Below are 11493 nucleotides of genomic sequence, written 5' to 3'. Positions count from 1 at the left end.
GGACTCCCTGAGCCTGTTGTAGATTGTCTAGATAGTAAACCTCAAAGAAGCTCTATTCCAAACACTTTTCCAGGCTCCTTTCCAAACCCTCCTTTGGCAGGCAATACAACAAGCCTCATTCACTCCACATGAACAACCACCTCCTGTTTGCATTGAGCCTACCACCTACTAGAGTCACTTGATGGCCCCCTGTTCTCATGCCAGAAGAAATAACAAACAGTCAGTCTCTATTTACCCCTCCCATGTCACTCAAGATTTCTCTATCATATCACCCATCCATCCTTGGAAAAGGACAACATAAAGTTCAGCCTACTTAACTGTTCCTTGAACAGATCACCTCATACCTTTGCTCACACACACTGCCTTTCTTCAGACTTTCTCCTGCTGTAATATATCTTGAGATGAGAGGACCAGAACTGCATGGAGGGAGTGAATCTTGGAGTCACACAGTGGCTTTATCTCTATTCTCTTTCCACAAAGTAATAATATTTCATCTTTTTTCCATTGCTACAGAGTGCTAAGCTGTTGGTTTCATAGAACTATCATAAACCCACAGACTCACTCTTAAGTGACAATAATGAAGTCATAGCTCAGAATATTATATGTGAGGCCAGGATTACTTTTACCCAGGAGTTACATTCACCTCCACTGAATTTCACCTGCAATCTTACTATCCATTTCTCAAGTTCAGCAGATCATTCTTCAATCTACCCTGGAGCTCCTCCAGAATGCTTGGGTGATTAGCAACAGCCCTGGCAATCAGTTGCTTTTAATTTTATTTATTTGTACCTCAGCCTGTTCTGTAATTACTTCAAATTTTAGGCTGATCTTTTGCCAAATCACTGCTAAAAAGAATGGCACAGGGAATCTCACCAGCTTCTACAGCAAGCAGACACAAATAATTATCTTCTCTGCAGTAGTCTTCTCCACATGGCTATCAGATGGCCCCATGAAGTTTCTGGTGGACTTTTTGTTCTTGGCGCTAAGCCCTGCAGTCTCTCCTCCCCCTCCCAGGGCCTTGATAGCCATTGCTCAAGGCCAGCTCTGATACGGTGCAGCAGCATGACCTTGGACCTGACTGCTGGGAGCAGAGCTGGGAAAAGCCTTACTGGGAACCTCTGCTCCTTCCAGGGCATTTAAGCTCAAGCCCTCGCCCTTGGTCCCTGCCCAAGCTACGCTGTAGGTGGCCCTGTGCCCACCCTTCCCCCTCACCAACCCAGACCCTGACCCAATGATTTAACTTTCCAGCCTTGGACCTGCTTGTCACTACGGTCTCCTCTGGCAAGCTGGACTCCTGGCTGCCCCAGGTCACTGCCACCTGACCCACGCTGCTCTCTCTGCCTGGGCACTGTGGGACTGGGACCCATCACGAGGGCACGGTCCTACCTGCTTTGCTTCACCTTCACTCCTGGCCACCCTTCCCCTGTGGAGCAGCCTCAGCCCCATTGCTGCCCAGCAGACAGGCTGGAAGAAGGATCAGTTCCTCTACCTAGCTGACCCTTGGATGTGGATTTGATTTATAGTATCACAATATATTTCAAACTCATGATGACCAAAGTGGAGGAATGCTTTTTGAGAGAGATGTGGAGAGGAGGAGAAACAGGGGCCTCCAGTTTATCCTGATGTTAGCAGAGGAGGCTCGGCAGCTGCGAACCCACACACTTTCCCTCTGCACGACCTTGATCTGGTTGCTTAACTGCTCCCTGTTAGTTTCTCTTGCTCTAAAAAGGGATTAAACTTTCGTCCTGAGAACAAAAGAACACTCCTTCCTCCCTCCCTGTGACAAATACCAACGGCAATGGCCCTGACTGGAGCTGGGAAAACTTGGAAGTTTGCCATTAACTTTAGCAAGTTAAGAAAGAGGCTTCATTTACAGAGCAGGGACAAGATGAACTACAGAAAAGCGTTTGGTCCTCCTGTGTTCAACATGTATAAACACTCTAGCACATGAGGCTGGGCATCAGATATCATTCCTAAGCCTTGTAAAAATAGTTACAAACTTGCAGAAAGCAGCTTTTCATTCTGAAGCACCAAAAATTTACTAGGGAGTGTAATGCATTAAAAGACTTGTGTCAATGTAGCCAGCTTGTAGCCTCAGCTAGCAGGCTTTCCTTTTAAAAATCTGTATTTTGGCAACAATTTTACTATGCTAAGTTACAAAGGAGATGACCCGCAGAGTCTTCCACTCACTACGCTTCAGAAAAAAAAAAAATCTCTCCTACAATACTAATTATCAATATGGTCTTCAACAAGAACACTAATGAAGTTTTTATAACTGTGTGTTGAGGTACACATAGAAGCACAGAAAGTTAGACATAAAACTCAATCTAAGCTCTATAGTCATGTTTCAGCAAGCTGTAAATGAGGTTCTGCAGGGGGAACAAAGGCAGGGAGAGCACCTCAGAAAGGCAGCAGGTCAGAACACCAGGTTTTACTGGCATAACATCCACCTGTGATATTTTAATACCTTGTCATTTTTCCTGATTCCACTTAAAAAAACTATGGCAGTTTTACAGTGCTCTACAATTTAATTGGTATGTTTTTTCCCTTCTCTCCTTACTCTGTCTTTTGTTGTACCTTACTTAGTGGTAAAGTGACAAGAGAAGAGCAGGGAGAAAAGCAGGGATGCAAATATCAGGGGGAGGAAACGGAAAATAAGAATATGTCTTATTATAATGAAACTGTTCAGGGTGAAAGCTGCTTTAAAAAACCCCACCTTGCCATAATGGTATAGGAATACATGGAAAACCAGGCCTAGAGGCTGAAACAATATTTGTGGGTTGTTTTGTTTTAAACCAATAGATACAGTTGCTAAAGTTTTTGGGAACATAGTAGAGCTTACGAAGGAAGTCTGTTCCTAAAAGCTTCACCTTTTCTCCCCTGGTTGATATCAGTTGCTTTTAATAAAACATAACTCCCTACAAATTTTGCCTCTTAAAAAAACTTGGCATACCTACATTCACATCTATTTATGTTTAGCTCAGCTGCCTAAAATGTTTATCTTGACTCACATTCCAGTGTCATCTCTAAGATTAAGCAGCACTGGCATTAACAGGGTAAAGTGAAAACAAGCATGGTAATTTCCTCACTTTCAATGTTTAACATTAGTCCTGCATTTGAGTGTCCTGACTTGACTTCTGAACAGGGAATTCCATACAGCATCTACCCAGAGTATGGGAAAGGTTATTGATAATAATAATAATTGCAATGGATCACAAGACACTCCTCAGCTCTGCAGATTAAATGGAATAAGGACTTGGAATCCTGGTCCAAAAGGCTCCCAGAAAGGTCATAATATTTACTACATAAACTTAGGCAACAGGTCATAGTCAAAGGAGAAGGCCTTAAGGAATCAGTATAGTTCATTGCATGCCACATCCTTTCTCCCAGGCCCTTGCTGTTCCAAAGGTTTAAATTGTTGCACTGGATCTAAAGAGAGAGATAAACAGCCTTACCTTAAATCTGCAAGGTGGTGCATGAAAGGCAGTGCATCTACACTGGGTGACTGAGTAGCAGATCTTGCTACAAGCCCTGTTGCTGACACTAATTCAGAGGTGGCTTATTTGGGAATAGCTTGGTTATTTAAATACCATGCAGTAGTGTGCAGAGGCAGAGACATCAAGTCCTGATCTAAGCAGAAATTCAATTTCACCACTTTCTGAAGTGTGGCAACAGCCAGGTGGGAAGCTGGCTTTTCCCAGCTGGGGAAATTATTCCTACACTCTGGAAAGCTCGCTACAGGTTTCAATTGCTCAGAGTAACACTTCCAAATGCATGCCGCATACATCTCCTTTAAGCAAGAATTCAACATTCATAAGTGCTATCGGTGTCAATGTTTCTAGGCTGTAACCATAGCCTCTGCTGCAGTTGTAAGCACTAGGCAGCTATTTTTAGCACAGCAGCCTGGAGTCCCATTTGATGGGTGTTATGTTGGAGGCTGCTTCATCAACCAGAGTGATAACAGTACCATACACAGGGAGCACATTTTCCCTCTTCAGGCTAATTAAATGTATTAGGGGAGGTTCCCGAGTGAGAGCATCTAACTGCATATAAAATATGAAAGATATCCATCTTCCTTTGCAGCTCTTAATGAATCACCGTTTAGATGCCTAATAAACTTGCACATTAAATTCTAATCGCATCCTGCTTCCCTCATTAACCTGAAGCACTCTATTGGTGAAGAACCTATTCTTCTAGGAGGCACTACAGTGCCTGATACTCCCTGATCAGGCTAAAGTCCTGAATCTGGATCTGCAATCTCAGAGCCACCTAAAGTTGTAATTCCATCTTTTCTATTTATCATGGCCATGCAAGTACTCTGCAACTCTCTTCTTTCTCACTGAGCTATATATTTCTCTGCCCTGTTCCTTGCTTCATAAAAATCCTGTCTGGCACTGTAGCTCCATGGAAAATAATGTCTGTTTTCCATGTAAATACTTCCGACATCTTAAGTCAAAGCCCAGGAAGTTCACTATATATTGCTATAGTACCTGTTACTATATCCCTTGACTGGCATTCTTGCTCCCGTTTCACTAACATCTGCTTACAGCCATTAGCAGCCAGCTTTTTCTCCTCTCAGTCATGTATCTAATCACCCATCCTCCACAGCTGGCTTGCCTCCTTCATCATTTCTCAGGTTGTTAAGCACAAAGGAGACAAATTTAATCACAAGTCTTCTTACAGCTTAGAAACTTGAGTTCTGCATGTTTCAGTACAGATTGATTAAATGACCCTGTTGTCTCCTCAACTTGAGGAGTGGGACTCCCAGCCCCCTTAACCTGTTCACAACCAAACCCCAGGGTGCTATGATATTTTCCCATCTGCACTTCAGTAGTGATTAAGTAGAAAGGAGATCAAAATTGTTCTTCCTGAAAAGCATACTGCTTGCACATTCAACACGACCAGCACCAGCAGTGTTTGTGCAGACTCCATAGTGATGTCCCACCTATCAAAACCCTGACCTTTGTGGACCACTTGCCAGGGGACACCTCCACTCTTCCTCCTGCAATGATCATATTTACCTCCTGGAGCCACAGAATATATGGCCAATACAGGTTCAAATTTGTGATTACTATAATGCCAACTTGTTTGCTGGATTGGATATTTACTCAGTCTACAGAGAGAAGATGCCAATAAACCATTTCAAGTGAACTGCCCATTGATAAACTTTCTACCAATACAGGCTGGAATCAGAAGAGAAACACAAGCAAAGGTCCCAATCATCAAAGCTTATAAATTGATTATTTCTGGAAGTTACACGTGAACAGATTTTGTCATTTTATTCTAAAAGCCAGAGCATCATTAATTCATCATAAATATCAATGTCACATCTATTGTTTTCTAGCAGCTGAGCCATCAAGCAGCTATACTCTCCATAACAAGCTAACTATACTATTAACTCATGTGTTGTACAAAGAATATATTCCCAAGCACATAGTCTCTTTAGATATCTCTGGGAAGTGCTCCCTTATAACAGGAAAGCTCATGCTCGTATCAGGAAGTGCTTGTAAAGATGAGGTTTATTACAATAAGTGGAACAGGGAAACTCACTGTGAGCAGAGCAGGGTGGTGACAGCGATGGGTCCCATCAGTCATCCCACGAGCATCAGGCAACATGCACGTCATGTCAGAGGGCAGCCTAGGAAATCCCCCAAATGACTCAGGAGCAGGACTAAGGGCAACCACTCTTGTAGCCCATCTTAGGAGAGGACTACAGGCTCTGGGCTGAGCTGAAGTAGAGTGGCTGGTGAGAGGGTGTGGGTGGGCTCCCAGGTGAGGATGGTCAGGGCAATTAAAGCTTGTTAGTGCCCTCACACCTGCAGCCATGCACATTTTTAGTCCTAAAATATGGAAATGGAGCATGCAGCGTAAGATGCATGGGGGACTAATTGAAACAGAAGCTGAATTGCTAAACCCTTTACATTAGCTGTGTGGTGCTTTAAAGGGAGAATCACAATAAATTTTGTCACTGAAAAATGTTTGTTTCCAAAAAGTTCAGCATGCTCATTTTATACAAGGGCTCCTGATCAGACACAACTATCTCTTCCTTTCAACAAAACCAATCAGGACTCATACTGTTCCTTGCAGGGTAATGGGTGAGGAACAGCGTGATTCGGTGCCCAGACACTGCCAGTACAAGAGCACACAAGCCCACCCTCACTCTGACAAAGATGACTTATTGCAGCTTCAAAACTGAAACTATCCCTGGAGATCTCCTCTGTTTGCACTACAATCCTTCCCTTATTTCTCCATCCCTCTCCCTCCAAGTCATCCCTGTGCCTCCTGCTCCCCCTTACACATACACCCACTGCTTGCTTTTCTATCTGAAGGTCACTTCAAGACAGCTGAATGCAGCATGTGGTATCACTGCGCTCGACCGCTGAAGCCAGCTCCCATGAGACAAAAGGAAACTTGGCAAAATTTGGGAAATTTCTGTTTTGAAAAGCGCGTATGTTCATTCAGAAGTCATGGATTCTGTTCAACTTAATTTTAACAGCTACAAGGGAAAATAATGAACAATGGTTGTTTTGCTGGTGGTGCTGCTGATGGTTTTTTTTTCATTTTACATAACAAAGTTGGCTTCTGGTACATGTAATTATTTCTATCTCCAGCCTGCCCGGTACAAGGTGATGCAGCTAAACAAGAGGTTGTGATTACTTGCAGATGGTTTCCAAACTAAACTGCAATGCTAAACGAAGCTAACTTACCAAAATGGAAATTACTAAAGCTGCTTGGAACCCCCGCAGAATGCTGGAGGCATCTTAAGGTTACGGCACAGAGCTTTGTATAGAGGGCCAGTGCCTCCGTGGAGTTGAGAGCCTCCTGGGAGATGCCAGGGGAGCCGAAGGAAGCCCAGTGGCTCACAGACCTTATAAACACACATGCTGCACCTGGGGCCAAGTATTTATTTTTGCCAGGTTGTGTCAGAAATAGCTGTACCAGAGGGACATGCAAGGTCTTACATGGAGCTCCAACATATGCTATAAACAATTTGAGAGAAGACTCCTCTATTTTTTGAAGTTCACTTGAAAGAAACACACACGGAGCTGGGATGCTTTTAATCAAGATTCAGTGTTCACATTTGAGTTTTCTTTTTGCCAGTATATCAGCTGTCATTTCTACCTAAAAGTTTCTGAAAATTGTTTAGCAGAATTTGAGGACTAGAAGATGGGTGTTGAAGGCATCTCTGCAGCCCGGGATGGGGCTGGGGTCTAATCCAGTCCTTTCTGGCAGTAGCAGGCCCTCATGCAGCTGAGAGCGGATCTGGAACCAGCCAGCTCTTCAGTTCAGACATGTAGGTAGCCTCATCAGACAGCAGAAAACGAATTTTACTACTATGCAAGGTTTGACAAGGCATCTTTAGAGAATAAGGAGCTTTCCTCTAAATCCTTACCTGAGCACGTTCCCTTAATAGCAGCCTTTGAAGTGAAGAACAACCACCTAAACCTCTGTAGCAACTCCCATCCTATGGTGCAAGGCACCCATCTGCTAGATGTCCTGCTAGGACAAAAACCTAAGCACTGCAAAATTCTGTCTCAGTCACCTCTTGGTGTCCCATCTCCCCTTCTGTGATATGAAAGTTCAAGCTGTTCTCTCTCTCACCAGAGCATGGTGGGTTTATATACATTAACTGTAAGAAACACAGACATGATAACAGGGATTGGGAAACCCCAAGCAATTTCTACATCTTCACTGCTGCTATGGACTTTAAGGTGAATGTAAATTCCCTGTTTATTAAATCTAGATATATTATGTATAATACTACCTTGGTATTTTTCCCTTACATAAATCCCCCAGTGTATGTATGACTAGCAATGTTAATTATAACGAGAATGGTTTTAGAGCAAGAAGAAATTACCTGACAATGCTGAAAATGGGAATGCTCTGTGTGCTATAAAACTTGGGAACTGCACTTCAGGGTGTGAATATTTCCATAAGAAAGCAATTACATTGATGAAAGCTGACTAGTAAAATAGCCTGAATAATTTGTGTATGTGTGGGGAAGGGAGTTCAGAGATAGCTGACAGGAACAGGAATGGACATTATTATAGGAAGCAATTAGAAAACATTTATGTATTTTTTTTTTAAAGAAAAAGTATTTGCTATAACAAAAAAATAACAAAAAGACTGGTGGACAAGACATGGCACAGTGTGATACACTTTCTCTTCCCTAACTCTCTTAAGATTTGGCAATGTTAGAATGCCAGCATATTTCATGACTTGAAAAATAAAAAAAAAATGATTTTGTCATCGCTATTCCTCCCAAGAGACACATACCGCTTGCTCCTTCACTAGATACCAGCATACTTCAACTCTATTCCGCTCATGCAGCTAATAGCAAGGACTGGTACACACAATCCCCATGCAGTGTGTTAAAGGCAGAAGACAAAGTTGCAGAAAAAATAAAACCCAGCTTTTTAACAACACAGCTTACATAGGAATTGGCTTTGCATTGCAGAAAGGGGTTTGGGGATAAAATCCTTGTGCCGCTCATTTCTGTTAGAATCATAGTAGGTTATTTAATGAATAATGCTGAAAACTACACGTTCATTGTTAGGTTCCTGAAGAAATGCACCACCGAGATGGATGGCAGCATTTGACATCCCCTGAGGTATTTTTCGCAGGGTTCTGCAGACCTGGGCATGGGGGATTTTACCAGCTACAGTGTGTTCACAGGGGAGATGTCTTGTTTAGAAATCTGAGATGGAATTTTATTTCAGCTACATTTTTCTTAAATGATGAAAGACTGGTGGTTGTTTGTCTGGGGTGTTTTTTGCATGCGAGAACTGCATCATGTTTCATGTCCCCAGAATATCAGGGTACCTGTTTAACTGCGGCAAAAAGAAATGTACCTCCAAAACACTCAAGACAAAAATCCTGAGCATCCAGCATCTGGGCCCCAAGGGCACCCACAGGCCTGGCTGTCCCTGCCTGCCCCTGGTCTTCGCCCACCTGCCCACAGCCCATGTCAGCCCCCCACAGCCATCAGCCCCTGGCCCAGTGACACCACAGCAGGGCCGGTCTCCAGCTCCCCATAGCAGACCCACGTCCTGGCCCATCCCCAGGGAGATGCCCGGTACCTGGGGCTGCCCCGGTGCCCCCAGTGCCGCCCTCAGTTCAGAAGAAAACCGAACATGTCCAGATAATGAGAGGGAAAAACAGTTACCATAGTGTATGTTAAGCCCGTAAGCAAAGGACCGCAAGGGATGTTTGATCCCTGATTGATTTATAAATTGTTTTGCTGGCAGCAGCCGCAGAGACCCTTTCTGTGCAAACCTCGCCAGGCTAGGCACGAGGTCCTCCCTCAGGCACCGAGCCCGGCATTAGTTCGGGCCCCACATGCCCTTCCCTGGAGCCAGGACGCTGGGGCACCGGCAAAAACCGGGCACAAGGCAGCTGTGGCAGCCGCCACGGCCCCGGCAAGCCCAGGGAGGGAAGCCCCACACACTCAGCCTGCTTGTTGAGATGTTTCTTTCCAGTTAACACGGCAGCTGCTGAGCAGCAACACTGGGACTGTGCTTTGCCAATAGCTTTTGCCCGTGTGTTTATGCCCTCTGTACGTCAAGAGGATAGTTTATATACAATGATATAAACGGGCAGAGCATCCCCAAACAGACAGATGCGCATTAACTGTCCACCACCACAGCTACAAGCCCTGCATAAACAGACACTCTTATTCCTTTTCAGCAGGACTGACTGATGGAAATGGCCCCGTCCCCACCAGCTACCGTGAAACAGGGGAGGGGAGAGCCTGCCTGTGTTCCAGGACCCCCTGCCCCTGCCTGCGCATCGGTTTGTGCCCGGCACCCCAGCCAAGGATCTCTGTAGACACACGCTTTTTCCAACAGATGGGATCCACAAAGGAGTGCCGGCAGCCCAGTGACAACCAACCGTGGACAAAAATTAAGGCAAATCCCTGAAGCAGAGAGTTTTCAGGAGGAATCCCTATTTGTCCAGACCTTTTTTTTTTTTATCGCCCCAACACAGAAGCAGCTACAAGAAGATAGGAGCATTTTTTTGCAGTTGCCAAGGTGAAAGAAGAGGAAGTAGCTAAGATGTGGTTTTAGGTATTCGCTTTGTTGAAAAATAATTTTCTTCTGTCAGGGGCTCCGTTGTGACACAAATCCCCTGGCTTAAAAATTTCCCAAAAGGGCTCTGTGGAAGGAAAAAATGCATGAAACCCCTCTACCCCTCAACAGATGTTTGAAAGGCTTTTTTGGAAGAGAGTCACTCCAAAAGAAGAAACACATTTGACCTACAGACTGAGCACTTGGGGTTCTGCTTTGCCATCTTTTACTTGCTTCTGAGCACTCGATGCTTCAGCTGAGGCAGGTCCAGGTCTCCTGTTACTCCTGTGCAATGCCAAGGGCATTACCGGGAAGCCAAAAAGAGTGGCCCAACCCTTGGTGAAGGGCTGGCAGGACACAGCAGAAGGTACATGTCTGCTCTGCAGTGCTCTTGTGCCCTCTGGCATGGTGGGTGAACCGCGTGCCAGTCCAGCCCCACAGAGTAATTCAGAGTATTATAAAATGTGAGCTGGAGAACCGCTGGCCCAGAACAGAAGAGAGACACTACCAGTACATGGCAAGGGTGAACATTTCAGCTGGAGCATTCCTTTTCTCAGCAGAGGGAGAACTGCTCGTACAGGCTCCCTGCTCCCCAAAAAACTCTCCAGGAGGGCCAGGTCCACTTTCTCATCACTAACACATAAGCTTAGGGCTATTTTATCTTTAATGAGTAATAGGGTTACATCTTAGTACACTATTTACAACTCACATGCATTTGTAGTTGTGCATACATTTTTACCTCATACCTGTTAGCCCTTTATCACACTATATTGACTGAGGAATATCTTTACTCCTCAGCACTGGCTTAACCAATCACATTTTTAACCATAAGCTTTATATCAAGGCCTTATTCTGCCTCAATGGCAAAACATTCTCTTCTGACTGCAGGTTTTTCATAACTACCTACATTTAAACTGCTACACTACAGGCCTATCCTCTGGATCCAACATCCCATTCACACCTAAAGCATTTGGAATTACTAACCCATGTGCTGTTGTAAGCATTGCTGTCTTTATAACATTGCCACGACATTCTACCAAACAGAATGGAAACTGAAGCACAGTTGGAAAAGTTGACCTTTCTGCTATATCAAAAGACAAAATTTAATGGAATGATATCTGGACAATGAGTTTAGACTATCTTCTTGCAGGATGTTACTAGTCTAACTAAAGTTGGTTGAAAAGAAAAAGAAAAAAAAAGAAACCTTTCTATATTCTTTTTCAATCATGTGTTCAAACTAAGATTTTTTTTTTTTTGATCAACAGTAAGGTATCTGTACATATGAATTGACCATATGCATAATTCATACTCTGAACCTCTCACAGTTCTAGAGACCTGATCCACATAAGAAAGTTGCAGTGATTTAACCAAAGAATGGTTTTTAAATTGACTCTATGGACAAAGTAATACGCATAGTCATTTGCAT

This window comes from Haliaeetus leucocephalus, unplaced genomic scaffold (assembly GCF_000737465.1).
Source record: "Haliaeetus leucocephalus isolate CR32 unplaced genomic scaffold, Haliaeetus_leucocephalus-4.0 Scaffold373, whole genome shotgun sequence".
Lineage (NCBI taxonomy): Eukaryota > Metazoa > Chordata > Aves > Accipitriformes > Accipitridae > Haliaeetus > Haliaeetus leucocephalus.
The sequence above is the reverse complement of the archived record's forward strand: the minus strand, read 5'-3'. Positions refer to the sequence as shown.